Consider the following 27,919-nt stretch of genomic DNA (forward strand, 5'->3'; position numbering starts at 1 on the left):
CAATGAATATCCAGGATTGATTTCCTTTAGGATGGACTGGTTGGATCTCCTTGCAGTCCAAGGGACTCTCAAGAGTCTTCTCCAACACCAGAGTTCAAAAGCATCAATTCTTTGGTGCTCAGATTTATTTATAGTCCATACATAACCACTGGAAAAACCATAACTTTGACTAGACTGACCTTTGTTGACAAAGTAATGTCTCTGCTTTTCAATATACTGTCTAGGTTGGTCATAACTTATCTTCCAAGGAATAGGGTCTTTTAATTTCATGGCTGCAATCACCATCTGCAGTGACTTTGGAGCCCCAACCCCCCAAAAAAGAAAAGTCTGCCACTGTTTCCCCATCTATTTGCCATGAAGTGATGGGATTGGATGCCATGATCTTTGTTTTCTGAATGTTGAGCTTTAAGCCAACTTTTTCACTCTCCACTTTCACTTTCATCAAGAGGCTCTTTAGTTCTTCTTCCCTTTCTGCCATAAGGGTGGTGTCATCTGCATATCTGAGGCTATTGATATTCCTGGCAGTCTTTATTCCAGCCTGTGCTTCATCCAGCCCAGCCTTTATCATGATGTACTCTCCATGTAAGTTAAATAAGCAGGGTGACAATATACAGCCTTGACGTACTACTTTTCCTATTTGGAACCAGTCTGTTGTTCCATGTCCAGTTCTAACTGTTGCTTCCTGACCTGCATACAGATTTCTCAAAATACAGGTCAGGTGGTCTTGTATTCCCAACTCTTTCAGAATTTTCCACAGTTTATTGTGATCCACACAGTCAAAGCCTTTGGCATAGTCAATAAATCATAAATAAATGCTTTTCTGGAAGTCTCTTACTTTTTTGATGATCCAGAAGATGTTGGCAATTGGATCTCTGGTTCCTCTGCCTTTTCTAAAATCAGCTTGAACATCTGGAAGTTCGCTGTTCATGTATTGCTGAAGCCTGGCTTGGAGAATTTTGAGCATTACTTTACTAGCGTGTGAGATGAGTGCAATTGTGTGGTAGTTTGAGCATTCTTTGGCATTGCCTTTCTTTGGGATTGGAATGAAAACTGACCTCTTCCAGTCCTGTGGTCACTGCTGAGTTTTCCAAATTTCCTGGCATGTTGAGCGTAGAACTTTCTAAGCATCATCTTTTAAGACTTGAAATAGCCTCAACTGGAATCCCATCACCTCCACTAGCTTTGTTTGTAGTGATGGTTCCTTAGGCCCACTTGACTTTGCATTCCAGAATGTCTAGTTCTAGGTGAGTGATCACGCCATCATGATTATCTGGGTCCTGAAGATCTTTTTTGGACAGTTCTTCTGTGTATTCTTGCCACCTCTTCTAAGTATCTTCTGCTTCTATTAGGTCCATACCATTTCTGTCCCTTCTTGAGCCCATCTTTGCATGAAATGTTCCCTTGGTGTCTCTAATTTTCTTGAAGAGATCTCTAGTCTTTCTCATTCTATTGTTTTCCTCTATTTCTTTGCACCGATAACTGAGGAAGTCTTTCTTATCTCTCCTTGCTATTCTTTGGAACTCTGCATTCAAATGGGTATATCTTTCCTTTTCTCTTTGCTTTTTGCTTCTCTTCTTTTCACAGCTATTTGTAAGACCTCCTCAGAGAGCCATTTTGCATTTTTGCATTTTTTTCTTGGGGATGGTCTTGATCCCTGTCTCCTGTACAACGTCATGAACCTCCGTCCATAGTTCATCAGGCACTCTATCTATCAGATCTAGTCCCTTAAATCTATTTCTCACTTCCACTGTATAGTTGTAAGGGATTTGATTTAGGTTTTACCTGAATGGTCTACTTTCTTCAATTTAAATCTGACTTTAGCAATACAGAGTTCATGATCTGAGCCACAGTCAGCCCCAGTCTTGATTTTGCTGACTGTATAGAGCTTCTGCATCTTTGACTGCAAAGAATATCATCAATCTGATTTTGGTGTTGACCATCTGGTGATGTCCATGTGTAGAGTCTTCTCTTGTGTTGTTTGAAGACAGTGTTTGCTATGATCAGTGCGTTCTTTGGCAGAACTCTATTAACCTTTGCCCTGCTTCATTCTGTACTCCAAGGCCAGTTACTGTACTCCAAGCAATTACTGTACTTTAAGCGATTACTTCAGTAATGGCTGTTACTGGTGTGCTTAGTCACTCATTTGTGTCTGAGTCTTTGCAACCCCAGAGACTGTAGCCCCCCAGGATCCTTTGTCCATGGTATTCTCCAGGCAAGAATACTGGAGTGGCTTGCAGTGCCCTCCTCCATGGGCTCTTCCTAACCCAGGAATTGGACCCAGTTCTTCCACATTGCAGGCAGATTCTTTATTGTCTGAGCCACCAGGGAACCTAATAGTGGAGGAGGCCCTAAAGCAACTGCGATTTTTATTATCTATTTATGCAAAGAAAATATTGTGTTCGAATCCTGACTTCACATACCAATTTTCTGGACCAGGAAATTAGATTTGTTGTGTCTTGCTTACTTCTTTGTGAAATGTGTATATTTGGTTAGTCAAAAAGTTTGTTCTGGCTTTTCTGTAACATGTTATGGAAAAACTGGAATGAGCTTTCATGGCCAGCCCAACATTATTAGGAAATTGTAAGTTTGCATTCACTAATTAGTTGTTATTTAGTTAATAATAAGTTTAAAAAACATAGCTTCAGTTCAGTTCAGTTCAGTTCAGTCGCTCAGTCGTGTCTGACTCTTTGCGACCCCATGAATCACAGCACACCAGGCCTCCCTGTCCATCACCAACTCCCAGAGTTCACTCAGACTCACGTCCAACAAGTCAGTGATGCCATCCAGCCATCATCATCCTCTGTTGTCCCCTTCTCCTCCTGCCCCCAATCCCTCCCAGCATTGCTTACTACTCCCCAAAACTACCCCTCAACCTGGCCCCAACACACTGACAGTCACAGACACTAAAAGCAAAGTCTGGCAAATGTTGTAGCAAAATGATGCAAAGTGGGGATACTGAGAGTTACTTATTTCATTTACACTTTTTCAGTTCAGAATTGATAGTATGTTGGCATAAAGCAGAGCTGTTTGTAGTATTGGAGATACAATAAAATGGGACTACTAATGTGAATGATAATTTAAAAAATAAGTTGCAAAGATATTTCAGTTTTCATCACACCTCACTGTACATTGTTAGTAGGAATGCAAAATGTTGCAGCTGCTGTGGAAAATGGTATAGAGGTTCTTTATTAAGTTGAAAATTGAACTGTACATGATCCAGAAATCCTGCTTATGGGTATTATCCTAAAAATTTGAGGTCAAGCTTTTAAAAATATGTTAGTGCTCCCACACTCACTGTAGAACCATTCACAATAGCCAGGGAGTGGAAACCACTGAAATATCTATGGACAGATAGTTGGATAAAAGAATGCGGTGCATATGTGAACAGTAGAATACAACCTGACCTTTAAAAATAAGAAAATTGTGTAATATGTGACTACATGGATGAAACTTGAGGACATTATGCTAAATGAAAATGTCAGCCATAGAAAGACAAATACTGCAGGATTCCACTTATGTGATATATCGGAATAAAGGAGTGGAATAATAGCTACCAGAGGCTAGTGGAGAGGGAAGCAGAAATTTACAAATCAATGGTCAAGAAGTTTCAGTTTAGCAAGACACACACAGCTGTACTGTACAAAACTATATGTGTAGTCAACAGTACTGTATTATACACTTAAAAATATCTTAAGAGGGTAGATCTCATATTGTGTTATTACCACAGTAAAATAAAATTTAAGAGAGAATTAAAGGTACATTATGACGACTAAAATTTAAATTTAATTTGATTCCATCCGGTTTGTTTTTTCCCACTAATACACTCTTTTCTTTCTGAGATGTAATCCGGGTGCAGCATTGGATTAGTTTTCACATCTCCTCAGTATCCTCTGGTCTGAAACAGTCTTTCACTCCTTTCTTGTTTTTTCTTGACTTTGACAATTCTAAGGAATATTGGTGAGGTATCCTGAAGAATGTTTCCGGATATGGGTTTACCTAGTGATTCTCTCACATTAAACTGGGATTGTAGATTTTCAGTATGGTTTTATCACAGAAGTGAAGCTTTTCTCAGAACATTGTATCAGGGTGAATGATATCCACATTACATCACTGGCGAAGACCATCTTTATCTTTTGCCTAAGGCAGAGCTGGCCAAATTTCTCTACTCTAAACTTGAATGCTGGATTTGAAATGCAGTTAATAACAATTATTTCTATATTTTTTCCATATTTCAAAGTCTATATTTTATGTTTATTCGATGAATACCTATTATTTTAAAAGTTCAATATCAAAAAAGTAATTCATGGGATAGATGTGGTGGTGTAATTATCTTTAATGATTTAGCAGAAAATCCATCCACTAAAATGACACAAGAGACAGTGTTTCACCTAATTAAATGGCTTGTGGTCCACTGAGTAATACTCCAATTACAATTCTGTGTACTTCATATATTCATGGTCATGGGGGAAATATAAGACCCCAGGGTTTGGCAGCATTTAGACTGTGAATTCAGCTTTTAAATTTTTCTTTGTATTTGTTAATATTTCTAATGTTCCTGGAAATAAAATGACATTTTACTGGCATGCTCATTGAAATATACTGCCATTTTTGCAAGCCAAAAGTCTTTTAATATCTTAAAGAATGTTTGAATACTGAGAAGAAATATACTGGAGGTTCATTAATCCTAAAAAGAAATCCTTAGTAAATTAATTAAGAACATCTGGTTTCATATCAGTTCATGTTTCTTTCTGTATCTTGCAAATTAAGTGGAAAAGATGGAGCTACCACTCGTGCAGATTATTCCACAAACTATAGATGATCCCTTTCTATGATCAGAAACATTTTAATTTGCACTAATAGGGCATGAAGTGGTTTTCACAATTAAGATCTGTATTACTGAAAGTGGCAGCAGTGAGCAACAGGGAAATTGCAAAGATGCAGAGAATTCTGTAATTCCATAAACCTAGTTCCAATATGTGGAGAAGGCAATGACACCCCACTCCAGTACTCTTGCCTGGAAAATCCCCTGGTGGGCTGCCGTCTATGGGGTCGCACAGAGTTGGACACGACTGAATCGACTTGGCAGCAGCAGCAGTTCCAATTTGAATACAAACCTACCATTAATCCACTGATTTTCTGCAAAATCATTTGAAATTGCTAACGTTGAATACCAAATCAATTTTTCAGTCTCTTTGGTTATTGATATGAGTATTGCATCAGTAAACTAAAACAGTGGTTCCAGTCTTCCTAATATACCAGGGTGTTCCTAATATTTTCAAATGTTGAAGGAAAGCCATTTGTTAAAATAGCCTGAATAATAATGGATATTTACAAAGTATCTGCCCAGTCCCTCTTGCTATTGGAAAAAATATTCTGATGACATATTATTTATGTCTAGAGTTGTTTGTAGTGGATATCAACTAGGCCTTCATGGAGCTGAGTCTGTAGCCTGACACTTGATCTGGACAAAACAAAGATGAAGCAGACCATCCATCTAATTTTACTGAAGTTTTATGTCTATATCTCAGGGCCATTCATTTTAAGGCATTGCAGCTCTTGCTTCCCCATCTTCTCCAAGTTTGCCTCCTCATAACAGAGGTTTACTCATTGGTAGAGAAAATTTGTAATTTTCACTGTATCTTGAATGCATTTTGTATAAAATTATTGTTGGTAAATATAATAATTAATTATATATAATTATATATAATTTATAAATATAAATTATATCATTTGTTTCTCATAACATTATATATACTTTATATTATATATTTAATTATATATTCGTGGCTGAGACAGTAAAGAATCTGTCTTCAGTAAACTGGGGTTTGATCTCTGAGTTGGGAAGATCCCCTGGAGAAGGCAATGGCAATCCACTCCAGTAATTTTACCTGGAGAATCACGTGGACAGAGAAACCTGATGAGCTACAGTCCATGGTTTTTCAAAGAGTCAGACACGAGAAAGCAACTAACACTCACTTATAATTTTAGATGTATATAAAAAATGTTTAGCTGCTAAGTCATACTGGAGTGGGTTGCCATCTCCTTCTCCAGGGGATCTTCCCGACCTAGGGATTGAACTCAGGTCTCCTGCATTGCAGGTGGATTATTTACTGACTCAGCCACCAGAGAGGCCCACAGCAGTACTGGGGTGGGTTGCCATTTCCTTCTCCAGGGAATCTTCCCCACCCAGGAATCGAACCTGTGTCTCCTACATTGAAGGTGTATTCTTTACCATTAAGCCAATATGGAAGCCTTATATATTAAAATAGATGATCTAAAATCACATTTACAAATAATTAATATAAGTTAATTAGATTAAATTAATGAATGAGTCAATGTTAAGCAAAATGTCAATACAAAAACCCAAAAATTATCCCAGGAGGCAGTATAACCTTAATGGAGGTTTTGATGGAAGGTACATGATTATTTCATGAATAAGATTCTATAATTAATTTAAGCACAAGATGAAAGGCATAAACTAGTTACAACTTAAGATTTATGCCAATTCACAAACTTTTAATTTGTCAATTAAAAGTCAATTCTTTAATATGACTAGAATATGAAAAAATTATACTGAGATTTATACGGCACCTTTTACACACCATGTGATCTCCTTGATCCTTAGTGTAACTGTTAGAACCATAACAAAGTACTCTGCTTCTTTTTGGCATCTCAAAATTTTGAGATTTACACTTTCTTTTGTGTTCCAAATTTATATTTTAGTTGTATATTGAAAATACTAAGGGCTAAATTTTAAATGATAGCATGAATAGTCTGTATTTTAGTGGTTCTCATAATTTATCATGCATCAGAAATCACCTGGAGGCCTGGATAAATCACAAATTGTGGGCTACTTTCCATAGTTTTTGATTCAGGAAGTTGGAGACAGGGCTTGAGAATTTGCATCCCTAACATATTCTTAGGCGTCCCTGCTGCTGCTGGTTTGAGGACCATATCTGGAGAATATATACCAGCTCCCCCAGAGACATATGAAGCTTCTGCCTTCTCTGTTTCTCTTCTGTATTCATTTCTATTTTTCAGGAATAATGTTTGGTCCTTTGTTCAACAGGAATCATCCTGCTAACAGAAGGAAATCAGAGTATCATACCCACATTAATTCTCCTGGGTTTTTCAGAATATCCAGAACTCCGGGTCCCACTTTTCCTTGTTTTCTTGTTTATCTACACAGCCACTGTGGTGGGGAATTTGCTAAGTCACTTCAGTCGTGTCCGACTCTGTGCAACCCCGTAGACGGCAGCCCACCAGGCTCCCCCGTCCCTGGGATTCTCCAGGCAAGAATACTGGAGTGGGTTGCCATTTCCTTCTCCAGTGCAGGAAAGTGAAAAGGGAAAGTGAAGTCACTCAGTCGTGTCCAACTCTTAGCAACCCCATGGACTGCAGCCTACCAGGCTCCTCCGTCCTTGGGATTTTCCAGGCAGGAGTATTGGAGTGGGTTGCCATTGCCTTCTCCAGTGGTGGGGAATTTAGGTATGATCATAATCATCAAGGTCAATTCAAAACTCCACACGATCATGTACTTTTTCCTTAGTCACTTGTCCTTTGTCAATTTCTGTTTTTCTACTGTCAGTCAGTCAGTCAGTTCAGTCACTCACTCATGTCTGACTCTTTACGACCCCATGAATCACAGCATGCCAGGCCTCCCTGTCCATCACCAACTCCTGGAGTTCACTCAGACTCACGTCCATCGAGTCGGTGATGCCATCCAGCCATCTCATCCTCTGTTGTCCCCTTCTCCTCCTGCCCCCAATCCCTCCCAGCATCACAGTCTTTTCCAATGAGTCAACTCTTCGCAAGAGGTGGCCAAAGTACTGGAGTTTCAGCTTTAGCATCATTCCTTGCAAAGAAATCCCAGGGCTGATCTCCTTCAGAATGGACTGGTTGGATCACACCCAAACTGTTGGAGAATTTGATTGTGGAGGACAGAACCATCTCTTTCTCTGGTTGCATTGCGCACTTTTGTTTTGCTTGCCTGTTTGGTGTAGCAGAAACATTCATGTTAGCAGCAATGGCCTATGACCACGTTGTGGCAGTCTGAAACCCCTTGCTCTATGCCACTGCGATGTCTCCGAAGCGCTGTGCTCTCTTGGTGGCTGGTTCTTACTCATGGGGTGTAGTGTGCTCCATGACACACATATTTTCTTCTTGCATTATCCTATTGCAAGTGTAGCACCATAATTTTATCTGTGACCACTCTGTAATTGTTTCTGTCTCCTGCTCAGATCCCTATATCAGTCAGATGTTATGTTTTGTTATCGCCATGTTCAATGAGGCGAGCAGCCTAGTGATTATTCTGATGTCCTATATAGTCATGTTTATCACTGTTATGGGGATGCCTTCTGCAAGTGGGCGCTGGAAAACCTTCTCCACCTGTGCTTCCCATCTGACAGCCATCAGCATCTTCCATGGAACCATCCTTCTCCTTTACTGCATTCCTAACCCCAAAACTTCTTGGCTCACAGTCAAAGTGACTTCTGTGTTTTACACAGTAGTGATTCCTATGCTGAACCCCTTGATCTACAGCTTGAGGAACAAAGAAGTAAAAAATACATTCACAAGATTAGTTTTCACAAAACCACTTTGTCACTCCACATAATATTTTTAAATTCATTATTTTATTTCTGAAAAAAAATTGATATCCTATGCTACAGATTGTTCAGTTCTTGTGGTGTAATTGATGATTCAAATCTTTTGATAAATATAAAGCTTTAAGTTAGTATATCTATGGCAGGATAGCATTTTATTGATGATTATTGATATTTGCATACCTCAGTGTTTAGTAAAATAGCTGTAAACCATATGTAAACCAAAATTTTTTTAATGACTGCTTTTTGTAGTATTTATAAATTATTTTTGAGTGAATTCAATTGTATTAAAACTTTATGGGTATATGATGAAATAAGCTATTTTTCCTGCTTTGGACAGTTGGCATATACCTCATAAGAAAAATGATTAAGGAGAAAGTTCAAGCTTCCTGCAAAGAAGGCATAAACTGTTTATGATGTCCTCTTCAAAACACTAGTCTGGGAAAATTAAAGACAGGAGGGCAACACAGACTCCAAGAACTAATCAATCAAACACACAGTAACGATAAAATGACCAATTTTATTGAGTGACCAATCAACAACACAATTATTCAAATCATACAATGACCAAGTATTGTCTTAGACTAAAGTGTTTAGGCACACATGACAGCAATCTGTCCTTCACTATATCACAGTTTGCTCATACTCATGTCCATCAAGTCAGTGAAGCTATCCAACTATCTCATTCTCTGTTGCCCACTTCTCTGCCTGCCCTCAACCTTTCCCAGCATCAGGGTCTTTTCCAATGAGTAACTCTTCTCAACTGGTGGCCAAAGTGTTGGAGCTTCAGCTTCAGCCTTAGCCCTTCCAATGAGAATTCAGGGTTGATCTCCTGTAGGATTGACCTGGTTTGAACGGACTCTCAAGAGTTTTCTCCAGCACCACAATTTGAAAGCAACAATTCAGCACTCTGCCTTCTTTATGGTCCAACACTCACATCTATACATGACTATTGGAAAAACCATAACTTGGACTATATGGACCTTTGTCAACAAAGTGATGCCTCTGCATTTTAATACACTGTCTAGGATTGTCATAGCTTTCTTTCCAAGGAATCATAGATGAATGAATCATAGATGTAAACATAAAAATGAAAACTGAAAAATATTTAGCATAAAACAGAAAAAATCTTTCAAAAGTTAGGATGATAATTCTTTGAATGAACATAAAAAGGATGGATCTTTAAAAAACAAAAAAGGAGCTTCATTGCCATTAAAAATGTTTGATAAAAGTTTCTTAAGCATAAACACCATTAATAAACTGAAAATACAAGCCATAGATTGTGAGTAAGTATTTGCAAAACATATTTGATAAATGATTTCAATGTAAAACATACAGAGGAAGTCTTTATACTCAATATGAGAAAAAAGCCTACTTAAAGTTTTAATGAACTATCTGAGCACACATTTGACAAAACAGAACACACAAATAAACACATGAAAAAATACTAAGTATAGCTAGTCATCAATGACATTCTTAGAGGCAGCAATCCCACTGCTGGGCATACACACTGAGGAAACCAGAAGGGAAAGAGACACGTGTACCCCAATGTTCATCGCAGCACTGTTTATAATAGCCAGGACATGGAAGCAACCTAGATGTCCATCAGCAGATGAATGGTTAAGAAAGCTGTGGTACATATACACAATGGAGTATTACTCAGCCATTAAAAAGAATACATTTGAATCAGTTCTAATGAGGTGGATGAAACTGGAGCCTATTATACAGAGTGAAGTAAGCCAGAAAGAAAAACACCAATACAGTATACTAACGCATATATATGGAATTTAGAAAGATGGTAACAATAACCCTGTGTACGAGACAGCAAAAGAGACACTGATGTATAGAACAGTCTTATGGACTCTGAGAGAGAGGGAGAGGGTGGGAAGATTTGGGAGAATGGCATTGAAACATGTAAAATATCATGTATGAAACGAGTTGCCAGTCCAGGTTCGATGCACGATACTGGATGCTTGGGGCTGGTGCACTGGGACGACCCAGAGGGATGGTGTGGGGAGGGAGGAGGGAGGAGGGTTCAGGATGGGGAACACATGTATACCTGTGGCGGATTCATTTTGATATTTGGCAAAACTAATACAATTATGTAAAGTTTAAAAAATATAATAAAATTAAAATAAATAAATAAATAAAATTAAAACTTAAACTACAAGGAGAAACTATTGTACTCCCTTTAGAATAGCTAAAATGAATAAGAGTTTCAAATACTGGTGAAAATGTGGAGCAAGTTAAATGCTTATGCATTTCATATAAGGGTTAAATAACTTTGAAAATAGTTTAGCAGTATCTTATGAAGTGATGCTTCCCAGACTATTATGCTACAGAAACTGTGATAGCAGTTTAAGCCTCGAAGTTGGTGGCAATTTGTTGTGCAGCCTGGAGAACTAATATCCAACAAGGTTGCTACCTCTGGGTGACTAGGGTGTGGATACTGGCTCCAAAGCTAGACCAGGGTACAGAGGTGTCAGCAATGGGGGGAAGATGTACTGTGGAACTCAAGCCTATCTCAGTGAGAGAATAACCATGCAGACTTGTGGGATTTTGGATCAAGACCATACTATGTACAATAATTCTGTGCCTGGTGGGAAACAGCCTCTGGTGTTATGCCTTCCTGGTAGAGTCTGGCAAGTGTTAGTCAGGTTGTCAGGAGCCTAGGGAAAGCATTTGTTGCTGCTGTTTAGTCGCTAAATTGTGTCCAAATCTTTTGCGTATCCATGGACTGCAGCCCACCAGGCTCCTCTGTCCAACAGATTTCCCAGGCAAGAATATTGGGGTGGGTGGCCATTGCCTTCACCAAGTGTTATTCCCGACTCCAGGCAGGGATAGAACCTACGTCTCCTGCACTGCAGCTGATTTTTTTTTTTTTTTTAACCACCAAGCCACCAGGCAAGCCAGTGGTCTACCTGTGTGATATTTCACTGTAGTAGAACCAGTAGATTGACACTCAGAGGTTTTAGAGACTTAAATAAGTTTCCAAAATGCATTTGCCATTTTTAAGAGACTGTATTATTTAATTGTATAAGCTAGGAAGTGTGGATTGCTTATATTTAGAAGAAAGCACAATTTAGTTTCAGTAAAGAACATCACTGTTTCTGAAGACAATATTTATTTAGGTTAAGCAACAAAACCAGAGACCAAGTTATATTGCTATACATCTCAAAACACATGCACTTCATACACAAAATGGGAAAGAAAAATCACACAGTAAATATATATAATAGCAGTTAATATCTCTGAACAGTTGTATTTTAGCTTATTTATCATTCATTTTGGGTTTTACTGTAGTCACCAAGTTTTCTTATTCAGTTCATGTATTTTTTTATAATTATTTTTAAAAGAAATTCATGAAATAGACTATTTGAGGCACCATTTCTAGTGATGCAGAAAAAAAAAAAAAAAAACCTACCTTCTTGCAAGCTGCCACATAAAAAAAGCATTCAAGCTAATTTCTTGATATGTGATACAAAAATAAATAGCTCAAGAAATATTCTCTGGGGTCTAAATCCCTGAGGTTATGGGAGCCCTACATTTTGTTCATAGGAATCAGATTCAGCTTCCAAATCTCTCTCTCTCTGTTTCTTCCTTTCTCTGAGTTTTTCTGGATATTAAGAAAGAAGTATATTCCAGTCACATTGAATTTTTGTGGGCTCCTGCTATATTGATTAACTCCTTAATGTTTTACATGATGTTTGAATTCTGAGTGGGAACTGCCCTGGAGACAATTCATAGTAGAAATGGGATCTTGGGGTGAGTTGGTTTCAGGCGGGATGATCTATCTTGTCTCTTTTCTCTCCTTGTGGAACTCTGAGATCCTGAAACCTCTAAAGCAGTGGACACTCTTTGTCAGTCTTTGTGTGATAATGTCTCCTGAGTCCATTTTCCTGAGGGCTGAGCTTTGATATCCTCCCCCTTCACTGGGGTATCATCCTGATTTTTGCTCTGAGGATATCCACACTGTGCTTAGCAGAGTAGTCGCAATGAAATTTTTAAAAAGAATATTATAATGCCTGGTAATTCCTCAACACCTCAAAATTGAGTCAAAAGAAGATAAGAATAATATGCATAAAATAATAATAAATACCATAATATACAATTCCATTTTTCTGACAGTAATGTCTTCAGGTATGTCAAGGGTGTGGAAAATATGGCTGAAGTGAAAAGGAAAAGTGTCCTCATGATAGTAATTTTCATGAAATGCTTTATATCTTGTTCAAGTGCTGCATCAGTATGTAAGAAAAAGAGGAAATTGTAGGCATTATATTCTGAGAATACTGACATGAGCAGAGAAGGTTGAAAACTGGAGAATATAGCTAGGATAAGGGTTTAGGTAAAACTGAGCAGAGAAATTTAGATTCGATAAATTAGTTAGTGGGAGAAATTAAAGTTTTTAAGAGCCAGAAAATGTCATAACAACCACAGTAATCAAGAAGACAAGAAATTGATTTTCTCACAGTGCAGGTTAGCAGCATCACAGGGAAGTTGGCTAAGCCTAGGTGACCATGAGATTAAAAAGTGATGATTAATAAGAGTCAGATAATAATGAGAAAACACAGGGGAAACAGAGACAATTTACTGAAGGATAGTGATTGATGAATTAACATGAACAGGGCCAAGAGGAAATTCAGAAAAAGAGTTGAGCTACTCTTTGACATCACAAATTGTTCCTACAGTTTTGCTGCTGCCAACTTTGAACCTTGACCTGTTTCTTAGATTGTTTAAAATAATACATTTAAAAATAAAACCAATTATTCAGAGTATTAAGAATTGAAATGGATGAGGGTGGGAAAACCTATATATTTTGAACTGCATAACTGTAAGACTTTGTGCAAATTATATTAATGCCATTTCCTATACTTATACACCTATAAAATATATATTATCATGTCATTATTACTGATAAAGAAGTTGAGGCTCATAAAATCTGAGTGATTCACCAAAGATCATACAGTAAATGCCAAAGCTTGGAACTGAAGTTAAATTTATGTTTCCAACTCCTTGCTTCTTTTATTGTGCCAGTCTGTCTGTCACTAACTCTTTTCCACTTCCCACCCGTTCCCTTTTCTGCATATAGGAAATACATTTTTTGAGTGTCAAAAGTACCATAAAGCTATTCAAGAAATAATGAATTTTTTTCTCCCTTCACATGGTCAGACAAAACTAAAATTGCATCTGTGTTTATGAGGTTCAAACAAATAGTCCCTTTATTAATGAATATTTCAGATGTGTGCTTGTTATTGGTTAACATATTTAAAAATCTTTGCTAAATAAGTATACTTCTGTTGTTATAAACTGCTTACCAGTACAAGATGCTTTTGCTTTCTCAAAATAATGTACACAAATAATGATTGTATGACTCAAAGTAAGATTATCACCTGTAGTTTTAATCAAACTCAATATTCCTGTCACCAGAAGTTTTGAGGGTGATAATGTAACCACTTGTGTTTATTACCGTATTCTCTGATTTTCTTGAAAAACAGTATAGACTGTGAAAGAGTTGAGCAAAATATATTTTAAGTTACTCTGTAATTCAGATATTCTATAACCATTTAAATGTATAATATTCCTAATAAATTTATTAGATTAAAAATATTGATAGCAAGTTAAGAAATATTGATCAAAGAATTTAAAAGACTATATTGAGAGCATCAGTGGCAGTGAGACAAATGACAGTCAAATAGGAAAGAAAACAAAAGTGAGGGTACTACAAATTGTAATACAACTTCATTGCTTTACCAGGTCGCTGCATTGAACACAAAGACAATAATTTTAGCATCAAACTGGAAGCATTGGAAAACTTGAAGATAGAGATTTATTTCCTTCAATGTTCATTTATGTTTTCTAAAATGTGAAAATTCTTGTGATGACTCATGACCTCTGCCTTTTCGATGATCTTCAGTTTGAATATAATGATAGAAGTACTACGACCTCTAAAAATATTACTCCTCCTGCTTTTTAAAATAAATTTGAGTGCTATGTTTTCATTTATTGTTATGTTACTCGCACTAAACAGCACAGACCTTCAGAATGGTGGAACTATGAAAAACATGTTTTTCTGCAACACTATAGAAAACATTTCTAACTCTACACGAAATTCAATTTCTGTCACTCATGATCAACTTCAAACCTAACTCATCACTAGCAGGCTGTGTTAATTCAAACAAGTGTCTTAACTCATATATGCTTCCATTTCCTTTTGTAAAATATGAGACTAGTTGTTTTGAAATTCATAAGTCTTATTTAGTGGTCAAAACTAATGCACCAACATTTTAATACAATGTCTGCTGCACGATAAATGTGATATCCATGCAGTGTCATCATTATCATTGTTATCATTTTATTATCACTGTCTCAGATTTTCTCCAACAACAATTTTGTGGTTTGCTGAAGGAAATCGGAGTGCAGGAGCCACGTTCACCCTCTTGGGCTTCTCAGAATATCCCGACCTCCAGGTTCCCCTGTTCCTGGCTTTCCTCACTGTCTATGCAGTCACCGTGGTGGGGAACCTGGGCATGATCACCATCATCAGGATCAGTCCCAAACTCCACACCCCCATGTACTTTTTTCTCAGTCACTTGTCCTTTGTTGATTTCTGCTATTCCACCACAGTTACACCCAAACTCTTGCAGAATTTGGTGTGGAAGACAGAACCATCTCGTTCACAGGATGCATCACGCAATTCTTCTCAGCTTGTATGTTTGCAGTGGCAGAGGCATTCGTGTTGGCAGTGATGGCCTATGACTGATTTGTGGCCATTTGTAAGCCTCTACTCTACACAGTGGTCATGTCCCCAAAGCTCTGTGCATCGTTAGTGGCCAGTTCCTGCACATGGGATATAGTCTCCTCCCTGACACTCACCTGTTTTCTCCTGGCATTATCCTTCTGTGGGTCTAACATCATAAATAATTTCCTCTGTGAGCACTTGGTCATTGTCTCCATCTCCTGCTCTGACCCCTTCATCAGCCAAGTGCTCTGTTTTGCCATTGCTGTATTCAATGAGGTGAGCAGCCTGGAGATTATCCTTACTACTTATATGTCCATTTTTGTCACTATCATAAAAATGCGCTCTGCCGGGGGCCGCCAAATAGCCTTCTCTACTTGTGCCTCCCATCTGACCACCATCACCACGTTCCATGGGACTGTCCTGTTCCTTCATTGTGTACCCAGCTCCAAAAACTCATGGCTCAGAGTCAAAGTAGGTTCTGTATTTTATACAGTGGTAAGTCCCATGCTGAACCCTCTGAGCTATAGCCTCAGGAACAAAGATGTGAAGGAGAGTGTCAGGAAATTAATGAATCACTGAATACAATTTGGTTGAAGATTTGTATGTCCAAAAGAAATTTGATCATTACATAGTGTTGATTAAATCTTCTTGTAGAGATGAAGACTCAAATTATGTAGTCAACTCACTAGATCATAAATTTAGAGTCATGAATTGGCTATTTGATCTCTTAGTTTTTGTTCAGTTCAGCGTCAAATAAAATAGCTGTATATCATGTGTAAAATGATGTGTGTTGTGGGTGTATGAAAAGTGAAACTGTGAGTTTTTCAGTCATGTCTGACTCTTTGCCACCCCACGGACTGTAGCCTGCCAGGTTCTTCTGTCCGTGGAAGTCTCAAGGAAAGAATGATGGAGTGGGTAGCCATTGCCTTCTCCAGGGGATCTTCCTGACCCAGGGTTTGAACCTGGGTTTCCTGCATTTCAGGGAAATTCTTCAACTTCTGAGCCAACATGGAAGAGCTGCAGATGAATAGTGTCTCCCAAATATCCATGTCGCCCAGAACTCAGAATGTCACCTTATTTGGAAATAAGATCTTTGCAGATATAATTAAGGTAAGAGTCAAGATGAGCATAAAGTGAACCCAAAATCCAATGAGAGTGTCCTTATAAGAGACAATATTTGGCAAAACTAATACAGTTATGTAAAGTTTAAAAATAAAATAAAATTAAAAAAAATTCACAAAAAAAAACAAAACAAAAAAAGATACACAGAGACACACAGGGAAGGAGGGTATGTGACTTCTGCTTCTCTCTCTTTCCTCCTAAACCACACACAATTCTTAAAAAAAAACAAAACTAATTTTTAGTATTGTTGGTACATCACTGCTTCCTGGTTGTTTGTAAACCTGTGCCTTACACAGCTGTTGTGCCCCAGAAGCTGTGTTCCATCTTTCTGGCTGGTGCTACAGCTGAGCACAGACTGTTTCTTACACTCATTCTTTCAGTTGTATTGCCTACTGCTGCCCTTTTGGATCTTGTTTTACTTTAGCCAATTCAATGAACTAAGAAAGTTCATAGTCATCATTTCCTAGCTTTCCCTTCTGTCGCTATTTTAAAAATAGTTTCTACCTGTGGGCATCACAGAGTCCTGTCTACCTATCCCTTCCACGCATCGTCATCCTTTCTCTCTAGCACGTGCGTGCTGTGTGCTAAGTCACTTCACTCTGTTGACTCTTTGAGACCCTGAACTGCAGCCCACCAGGCTCCTCAGCCCATGGGATTCTTCAGGCAAGAATACTGGAGTTTGTTGCCATGCCTTCCTCCAGAGGATCTTCCAGACGCTGGGACTGAGCCAGAATTGCTTACGTCTCCTGCAGGTACCTTATCACTAGTGCCACCTGGGAAGCCCTCTATAGTGTAGATAGATAGATAGTGAAGTCGCTCAGTCATGTCTGACTCTTTGCGATCCCATGGACAGTAGCCAACCAGGCCTCTCCATCCATGGGATTTTCCAGACAAGAATACTGGAGTGGGTTCCATTTCCTTCTCCAGGGGATCTTCCCAACCCAAGGATCGAACCCGAGTCTCCCACATTGTAGGCGGACGCTTTACCGTCTCAGTCACCAGGGAAGTCCTCTATAGTATGCTCAGTTCCAAATGCTCATAAGTGATTGTTCAAGTAGAGTCTGTTTTATACCATGCCAATCCTCACACTGAACTCAGTGACATACAGTATATATACCGACCCAGGGATTGAACCCAGATCTTCCACATTGCAGGCAGACGCTTTACTGTCTGAGCTACCGGAGAAGCCCCTATTAAATCATGTATGTGCCTATTCAAATACCACCTTCCAAGAAAATTCTTTTCTGAAAATCTAATATAATGAGACAATCACTCTTTATCCCATTAACAATATATTTTTTTGCTTAGAAACAAATGATACATTAACTACATGCAATAATTTATTTGTCTCATTTCCTTCTCCCTCTATACACTCCAAGAGAGTAGAAATTTCTGGTATTATTACTGTATCTTATATCTCTAATGCCTAGAAAATTACCTAGAAAACACATTTGGTCTTCAATGAATACTTGCTGGATGAATAAAAGATGAAAAGAAATGAAAACTTCTGACTAAATTCATAATATTTAGTACTGTGCTCACCTAGGTAAGGGAGATTCCCTGGTGGCTCAGTTGGTAAAGAAGCCCCCTGCAATGCAGGAGACCCAGGTTCAATCCCTAGGTCAGGAAGATGCCCTGGAGAAGGAATAGCAATCCCCTCCAGTATTTTTCTCTGGAGAATCCCATGGACAGAGTAGCCAGGCTACAGTCTATGGGGTCACAAAGAGATGGACATGACTAGGTGACTAACTCTTCATCTGGGTAAGACTTTAGATGATGTCTCCTTAATGAATATAGTTGTCACATGAGATTTAAAAAGCTAAAATACCATAAATAATACACTCAAAGACATATATGAGTGCTTCTATTGCCAAGTACTGTATCTTGGAATATATTTCTTTGCCTAATTTTAAGTCTTTAGCTGTAGCTGTATGTTCTATAAATAGCTGTATGTTCTGTTTGACTCTTTTGCAGTTTTCAGAGCCACAGAAATGACACTTCCATTATCAAAAGTGTCTCTCACAAATAGTCCTTGAATATAGTTTATTAACACTGGTCATATTCAATTTAGAGATCTTGCCCTTTCTAAGCTAATACAGATTTCAGAAAATCTGAAGAGTTTATTCAAAATTCTCCAAGCCAGGCTTCAAAATATGTGAACTGTGAAATCCCAGACGTTCAAACTGGTTTTAGAATAGGCACATGAACCAGAGGTGAAATTGCCAACCTCCGCTGGATCATCGAAAAAGCAAGAGAGTTCCAGAAAAACATCTATTTCTGCTTTATTGACTATGCCAAAGCCTTTGACTGTGTGGGTCACAATAAACTGTGGAAAATTCTGAAGGAGATGGGAATATCAGACCAGCTGACCTGCTTCTTGAGAAATCTGTATGCAGGTCAGGAAGCAACAGTTAGAACTGGACATGGAACAACAGACTGGTTCCAAATAGGAAAGGGAGTACGTGAAGGCTGTATATTGCCACCCTGCTTATTTAACTTCTATGCAGAGTACATCATGAGAAATGCTGGGCTTGAAGAAGCACAAGCTGGAATCAAGATTGCCGGGAGAAATATCAATAACCTCAGATATGCAGATGACACCACCCTTATGGCAGAAAGGGAAGAAGAACTAAAGAGCCCCTTGATGAAAGTGAAAGAGGAGAGTGAAAATGTTGGCTTAAAGCTCAAAGTTCTCCTTTTTTAGCTCCTTGGGGTATAAAAGGTCTAGCTTTTTTTTTTTTTTTAATGTAAGCATTTTTTCACTACAAACTTTTCTCTTAAGCTGTGTTTGTTGTAATTTGTTATTGTCCTCTAATTTTTGGCATGATATTTTTCTATTTCCATTTGTCTCAGTATATTTTTTAATTCTTTTTTGATTTCTTCTCTGAACTACTCGTTGTTCAGGGATATGTTTAATCTCTATACATTTGCAAATTTTAAACCTTATTTCTTTAACTGATTTCCAGTTTTATACTGTCATGGTTGGGAAAGTGTTTGATATGGTTTAAATTTTCTGTGACATTCTTGAATGAAGGTCTTACTGTCTGTCAGAGTCAGATGATCTGGAGACATGTCGACCCTTAAAGTGTTAGTCACTCAGTCATGTCAGACTCTTTGTGACCTCATGAACTATAACCCACCAGGAACCTATGTCCATTCTCTCCAGGCAAGAATACTGAAGTGGGTAGCCATTCCCTTCTCCAAGGGATCTTTCTGACCCAGAGAACAAACCCAGGTCTCCCATATTCCAGGCAGATTCTTTACCATATCCTTAGGATAGTCACAAAAGCTGAGGTGTATCTATGTGTACAAGTTTCTTCCAGGGAGATATTGGTAAATTGAGGTGGGAGGCCCTCAGACAATTGAATAAGTCAATTTTTAATTTTATAATTCCATTTATAGGACTTAAAATATTCTTGCCTTTAGTTCACATCCACTAGATCTCATAATAACAGCCAGTATGTAGATAAATGAATCTTTAGATGCTCTGATACAGAGCAGTCAAAAAGAGAGAGATTACCTAACCAGATTACACATTTATATTCTCTAAATTAGCAACAATCCACCAACACTCCATTTTTCTTGGACTGCTGCTAAGTCACTTCAGTCATGTCCGACTCTATGCGACCCCATAGACGGCAGCCCACCAGGCTCCCCCGTCCCTGGGATTCTCCAGACAAGAACACTGGAGTGGGTTGCCATTTCCTTCTCCAATGCATGAAAGTGAAAAGTGAAAGGGAAGTCACTCAGTCATGTCCGACTCTTAGCGGCCCCCCGGACTGCAGCCTACCAGGCTCCTCCACCCATGGGATTTTCCAGGCAAGAGTACTGGAGTGGGGTGCCATTGCCTTCTCCGTTTCTTGGACAATATATCTCAAAAAATGATTTCTACCATGTTTCTGCTCATAAATAACAGTTCTAAAATATTGTGTGTAAATTGAGAAAACACATCAGAGGTGAAAACCCCTGAAGTCTTTTATTAAAAAAAACAATTCTTCATAAATTCTTTCCAGTGTGATTCTGTGTAAGAGGTCAGTTTCTCACAAAGTCCCCCTGTGGAAGCCAGAGAATCTTCCTGGGCTTTAATTTCATTCTGAAATGTTTTTGCACAAAGACACTCTACAATGATAGCTAGAAAATCTAAGAAACAGTGGTTTTCTAACTTTTGCAACTGTAATAAATAAGTACATGAATTTTACATGCTTCTTCAAATATATCTGTATTGTTTAGACATGCTGATTCAGTGCTTTAGCATCAGATTCTAGAGCAGAAACCCACAAAATAGATACATGTTAAGAATGTATACAGCTGAATGCTCTTTACTTCTAGTGTGATGTGTATCTTCTTTATAGATAAGCACCTTAGTATTCACAGCCATTTTATATTCTTTCTTAAAATTTATTACATATATGTATTCAAGGCACATACCATATCTTCAGTTAAATTTTATTTTGTTAATTATTGATGCCTAATAAACACTCAAAAATGTTATCTACTCTTTTTATTCCTTCCTTTTTCTTTGCTTTGTTCTCTCTCTCTCTCTCTTTCTCCATTTGTGTCCCAAACATTAGGTAAGTGCTTTGGATAATACAGACAGAATGCAGAATCCTTGAGCAAAGGTTGTTCACAATCTCATATTGTAGGCCATGATTTCACAAACAGGACGATATCAAATAGAATGATTAAAGGAAATGGTTGTCTGTGAACTATAAAAAGGAACATTTAATCAGAGCTAAGAAGAGGAGGAGTTGATAGCTAATTATTAAAGAAAACTAAGCAATTTACCAAGGCACTTTAAATTGCTTTCAGTTTTGGATTTCTTAATTCTAAAAAGCTGTGTGTATGTGTGTGTCTGTGTGTTCAGGCACATCCAACTCTTTGTGAGCCTGCCAGGCTCCTCTGTACATGGAACTTTCCAAGCAAGAATATTGGAGCAAGTTGCCATTTCCTACTCCAGGGGCTTTACCTGCCCCAAGGATTGAATCCGAGACTCCTGCATCACTTGCATTGGCAGGCAGATTGTTTACCACTGAGCCACTGGGAATCCCCTGGAAAGGTATACAGCTGCTCAACTCAAGACCTCTGCAAGTGTCAAATTATCTTCCTAGAATCATTTCCTTCCCAAATTTTTGAATCTGACAATTAATATCTCCATTCAAGAAAACCTTTCTTCTGCACACTATGTTTTGACATTTGTTCCTAGATTTTTAACCCTGTTTTTTTAATTGATGAAAGTCTTAAACTTTATTATGAATTGTATGTGTGGTTAGTTAATAAATGTTTCTTTATTCATCTAGATTATAAGGTCCATTTTTACACAAACTAATGAGTTTTTCAAGAAATGTAAAGCACTTAGAGGCAGACAAAGAATAATTAAATATTTGATGAATATTAATATACTTGGAATAATAAAGTTTGAATGAATGGATACACACAAAAATGATAGAATTTGAAGAGCCAGGAAGTTTTGCACAGAGAAAGTTTCATAGATAAGATCAAGTCATACAATGAAGCATGACAAGTTTTGAAAACTGCAACAATTCCTTATGCTGAACTTTAATATAGCTACTCATTTATTAAATAACTTGATAAAATTATATTTCTCATGTGTCATACCATATAATTTTGCAAGAGTAATTACTATATGTGTGTGCATATGTGTGATATAAATCTTTGAAGCCACCTTTTATTTTTAGTTTTCCTAAGGCATTTTTCACATTCTTGTTCCATAGGCTATAAATCAGAGGATTTGACATGGGAATCATAAGGGTGTAAAACAATGAGGTCATTTTGTCTTGATCTAAAGGGTAGAGTGAACTTGGCCTAAAGTACATAAAAAGCATAGTTCCCTGGAAAATTGCCACAGCAGTTGGGTGGGAGGTGCAGGTGGAGAAAGCTCTGAACCTCCCCTCAGCAAAATGGATCTTTGAGACTGCAAGGATGATATAACAATAAGAGACAGGAACTCCTGAAATTGAGCTCAATTCAATAACTCCAAAAACAATAAATACTGTCAATCCATTGATCTGTGTATCAGAGCAGGAAAGAAGTTAGAGTGGAGGTAAGTCACAGAAGTGGTTAATCTCATTTGACCCACAAAAGTGTAAGTGGAATGCTAATGTCGTGTGTATCAGAGCATCTGCCAAATGGTGCCATTTCCCACCAGGTAAACCCCAGCCACGAGCAGGGAGCACGCCCCGCTGGAGGTCACAGAAGGAGAGGTGGCTGAGGAAAAAGTACATGGGTGTGTGCAGCTGGGGGTCCATCCTAATCAGGGTTATCATTCCAAGATTTGCCAGAAGATTGATGAGATAAACAAGGAGAAACAAGGTAAATACGGTCACTTTGTTCTCAGTCTTCTCAGTAATTCCCAAGAAAATGAATTCATTCACGGAGGAGCAATTGTCTCTGTCCATTCCTCTTTGTTCTTATCTATACTCTTAGAAAAATATTTTTAAAAATAAATAACAAAGATACATGGATAGGTAACACTTCTGCACATCTGCAAAATATCATAAGACAGAACACATTTCTTTCTATAATTGTATTTTTGTATTCAGAAAAGCATCCAGTCAAGTGCCCACTCTTTAAAGAGGCAAAGCTATCTATTGGGGCATCTCTGTTGGTTCAGACAATAAAGAATCTGCCTGCAACATGGGAGACCCAGGTTTGATCCCAAAGTCAGGAAGATCCCTTGGAGAAGGGAATGGCTACTCACTTCACTATTCTTGCCTGAAGAATTTCATGGACAGAGGAGGATGGTGGGCTACAGTTCTTGGGGGCACAAAGAGTCCAGCATGACTGAGTGACTAACACTTCTTCAGGTATCTATTACCCAATAACAAAAATCGCCTAGAATAGACTGCTGAGAAACTGAACCAAATCTATTATGTCATTTATGAGGCATATTACTTCCTACAAGATCATGTCAGAGTCCGGCTTTTTTTTTATCTCAATGGATATATTTGAATTAATTTAGACTGGTTCCAAATAGGAAAAGGAGTACCTCAAGGCTGTATATTGTCACCCTGATCATTTAACTTATATGCAGAGTACATCATGAGAAACGCTGGGCTGGAAGAAACACAAGCTGGAATCAAGATTGCCGGGAGAAATATCAATAACCTCAGATATGCAGATGACACCACCCTTATGGCAGAAAGTGAAGAGGAACTCAAAAGCCTCTTGATGAAAGTGAAAGTGGAGAGTGAAAAAGTTGGCTTAAAGCTCAACATTCAGAAAACAAAGATCATGGCATCTGGTCCCATCACTTCATGGGAAATAGATGGGGAAACAGTGGAAACAGTGTCAGACTTTATTTTGGGGGCTCCAAAATCACTGCAGATGGTGACTGCAGCCATGAAATTAAAAGACGCTTACTCCTTGGAAGGAAAGTTATGACCAACCTAGATAGCATATTGAAAAGCAGAGACATTACTTTGCCAACAAAGGTCCGTCTAGTCAAGGCTATGGTTTTTCCAGTGGTCACGTATGGATGTGAGAGTTGGACGTGAAGAAGGCTGAGTGCCGAAGAATTGATGCTTTTGAACTGTGGTGTTGGAGAAGACTCCTGAGAGTCCCTTGGACTTGTAAGGAGATCCAACCAGTCCATTCTGAAAGAGATCAGCCCTGGGATTTCTTTGGAAGGAATGATGCTAAAGCTGGAACTCCAGTACTTTGGCCACCTGATGCGAAGAGTTGACTCATTGGAAAAGACTCTGATGCTGGGAGGGATTGGGGGCAGGAGAAGGGGATGACAGAGGATGAGATGGCTGGATGGCATCACTGACATGAGTCTGAGTGAACTCCGGGAGTTGGTGATGGACAGGGATGCCTGGTGTGCTGCAGTTCATGGGGTCGCAAAGAGTCGGACATGACTGAGTGACTGAACTGAACTGAACTGATCTCTCTTTTCCTCCTCAAAATAATATGAACAAGACCGTAATGTATTAGAGATGCTGAGCAGTAGACAGGGCTAAGGATTCTCTCCACTTGAAAGTATTTACATGGAAACAAAATGGGATTACAGCTTTAATGTTTCTCACTACATGATTGGCTTAAGAATATTTGTATTAATTCCTGAAATAATGACTCTGTCACTGACTAATAATAATGATCACTATTTTGTTACTGGTTTTATGTTGTATTTAATAGTGAGACATTTAAGTATTATTATCAACCTTTATTCCTAGTAATTTATTATTGATTTGTCACAATACTCATTACCCCTTTGCAGAGATAGTTGTCAAAAATCAAGTCGCTTGATGAGTGAAAGAAAAGATCTAAAAGGAATTAAAAACAATAGAACACATTTGCATCTGTTTGGATTTTAAATGGGCTGTAATATTATAAAATGGAAATGAGACGAGAGACAATAAATTCTTCTGAGAGACACACACCCTCTCTCATGTATGTGTCTTTGTGTGTGTGTCATGTTTGCTATGCCTATTTTTTTAATTGGAGTAAAATTGCTTTACAGTGTTTGTTGGTTTCTGCCATACAGCAAAGCAACTCAGCCACTATATCACCTCCCTCTTGACTTGTATATGTTTTTGATGTATATAAGAATAGAATGCATTTAATGAACTTCTTCCTTAAGCCTAAATAGATATGATGTTTTTTCACATGAGAATTAATTTGAAAGTTTTTATTTTTACTGTGGTGGTTGTATTATTTTTTAAACAAAATGAAACAAACCTTCAATTCATGTATACACTTATCCAACGATAACAAGTTCAGGAAGATGGTTCCCAATCAGAGAAATCAATATCATTTCTGGCAAATAAATGCAGAGTTAATTTAATTGAGTAAGTAGGCATAAATGTTTCACTTACAAATACATTTTTTCTTTCTCAAAATGTTATTTCCTCTTATATTCTTTAAGATAGGACCTGGAAACCTACCTGAAGTGAGCAGGTCTTGGGTAGCTAAATGATAATAAGTAGATGATCTTTTATTTTACCAGGTATATGGGGACTTAAATCCCTGAGTTACTGCCCCTGGGTTTTGATGTCAGCAAACATTTCATTAATTATGTTTCTGCTTCTGTGTATTCCCCTGTGAATTCAGAAACAACTTTGCAAAGGCTGAGTTTTGAAGCCTCACTATTGCTGCCAAATTGATCTATGGTAGAAGAAAACAGCAATTGGTTTGTATGGTGTGCTTCACAGTCACCCTGATTCCATCTCCTCCTTGTCCAGTCAAAGAGGAAAACTAATGAAACTCAAAAAGATCCTTCCTCTGTCATTTTCAGCTCCTTTGGATTGGTCATTGTGTCTTTGAAACAGTGTCCTTCAATACATTTAGAAATATTGCTACACTTTGACCGTATTTTCTTTTTTTATTGAAATATGAGGCATATACCATAGAATTGATCTTTCTTATGTAAGTATGCAGTTCTTGTTTTTATTGTTTTTTAATTATACTTTCAAGATTGTTCAATTATCTCCAGTCTCTAAATCCAGAATATTTTCATCACTTCAATAAGAAGTGCCCACCTGCTACCCGTCAGTTCTCCTTCCTTAGCCCATAGCAACCACTAATTCTATGTGGTTTCCTATTACGGATGTCTCATACAAACAGAATCATGTGATACCTTTTTTTGTTCTCATATGTTTTGTTCATTTGTTTATTTGTTTATTTTCCTGTCAGGCTTCTTTCCTTGAAGATAATGTTTTCAAGTTGCATCCATGTTGTTCCACATATCAGTATTTTGTTTCATCATTTTGGGACAGTAATATTTCATTTTAAAGATACAATACCACTTTGTAGATCCCTTCTTCAGTTAAGTGACTATCAGGTTTTTTCTACTTTTTATCTACTATGAATAATGATGCTATAACATTAGTAACAATCATCACCACACATTATCTTATTCTCATCCTACCACATTACTTACAGGCATTTCATTGACTTTATGACTCCCTCACATTTCTTAAATAATGCATTTTTTTCTTTCTAAATTACATTTTATTTATATAAGAATATTTATATTACATTTAAGACCTCAGGAAAAATCAATGATTTTTTTTTCATTTCCTAAAATTTCTAGTGCAAGAATTTGAAAAGGTAATACTATCTAAATGTTCATTTACTACTAAGTATAGTAGTAATATTTCTGTCTATTAAAGTGGAGGCTGAGGAACAAAAATAAGAATGTAACTGTGTCCAGAATTTTCTACTGATAAAGTTCATATATGCAAAGATGACTCATTTAAAAATTTTTACACAAGTGATTTTTGTAAATAGAGTTCATAATTTTTCTTAAAAATGTTATTTGTTTGCTATGTCCTTCCAAATTGTTTGTTTACGTCCTTCCAAATTCTCCCTTCTAGACAGCAATGGAACTCTTTCAGTCAGTCAGTTCTGTCACTCAATCGTGTCTGACTCTATGCTACCCCAGGGACTGCAGCATGCCAGGCTTCCCTGTCCATCACCAACTTCAGGAGCTTGTTCAAACTCATGTCCATTGAGTCAGTCACTTTGTTTCCATTGATTCCCCATCTATTTGCCATGAAGTGATGGGGCCAGATGTTGTCATCTACTTGATGGACATGAGTTTGAGTAAGCTCTGGGAGTTGGTGATGGGCAGGGAAGCCTGGCATCCTGCAGTCTATGGGGTTGCAAACAGTCGGACATGACTAAGCATCTGAACTGAACTGAACTGATTTGGTGATGCCATCCAACCATCTCATTCTCTGTCATCCCCTCCTCCTCTGGCTTTCAATCATTCCCAGCATCAGGGTCTTTTCCAATGACAATCATAATCATTGGACACTCATTTTCCAATGAATCATAGTTCTGGTATCTTCGGAAGTAGCCCAGTCATACCAGATTCAAAGATCTTAGAGCAAACTTTGAGTATGAAGTCCCTTGGACTGCAATAAGAGCAAAGCAGTCCATCCTAAAAGAAATCAGTCCTGAATATTCATTGGAAGGACTGATGCTGGAGCTGAAACTCCAATACTTTGGCCACCTGATGCAAAGAACTGACTCTTTAGAAAAGACCCTGATGCTGGGAAAGGTTGAATGCAGGATGAGAAGGGGATGACAGAGGATGAGATGGTTGGATGGTGACCCAATGGACATGAGTTTGAGCAAGCTCTGGGAGATAATGAAGGACAGGGAGGCCTGGCATGCTGCAGTCCATGGGCTCGCAAAAGGTTGGACATGACTAAGTGACTGAATAGCAACAAATCCTCCATTATAAATATGTTCTGAATCTTCTTTATCCATTCTTCTGTTAACAGACATTTAGGTTACTTCTATGTCTTGGCTATTGTAAACAGCACTGTAATGAACATTGGGGTACACATATCCTTTCAAACTACAGTTTTCTCTGAATATATGCCCTGCATTGGGATGACTGGATCATGTGCTAGCTCCATTTTTAAGTTTTTAAGGGACCTTCATACTGTTCTCCATAGTGGCTGTACCAATTTACATTCCCACAACA

General features: G+C 38.0%; 2 pseudogenes; both read left to right on the top strand.

Annotated features, from left to right (window-relative positions):
- Positions 1–6,396: 6,396 nt before the first annotated feature.
- On the top strand, positions 6,397–8,614 carry LOC129635501 (olfactory receptor 5D13-like; annotated as a pseudogene).
- A 4,109-nt stretch (positions 8,615–12,723) lies between these two features.
- On the top strand, positions 12,724–15,921 carry LOC129635502 (olfactory receptor 5D13-like; annotated as a pseudogene).
- The last annotated feature ends 11,998 nt before the right edge of the window (positions 15,922–27,919 follow it).

The sequence above is a fragment of the Bubalus kerabau genome, chromosome 20 (genome assembly GCF_029407905.1).
Source record: "Bubalus kerabau isolate K-KA32 ecotype Philippines breed swamp buffalo chromosome 20, PCC_UOA_SB_1v2, whole genome shotgun sequence".
NCBI lineage: Eukaryota > Metazoa > Chordata > Mammalia > Artiodactyla > Bovidae > Bubalus > Bubalus kerabau.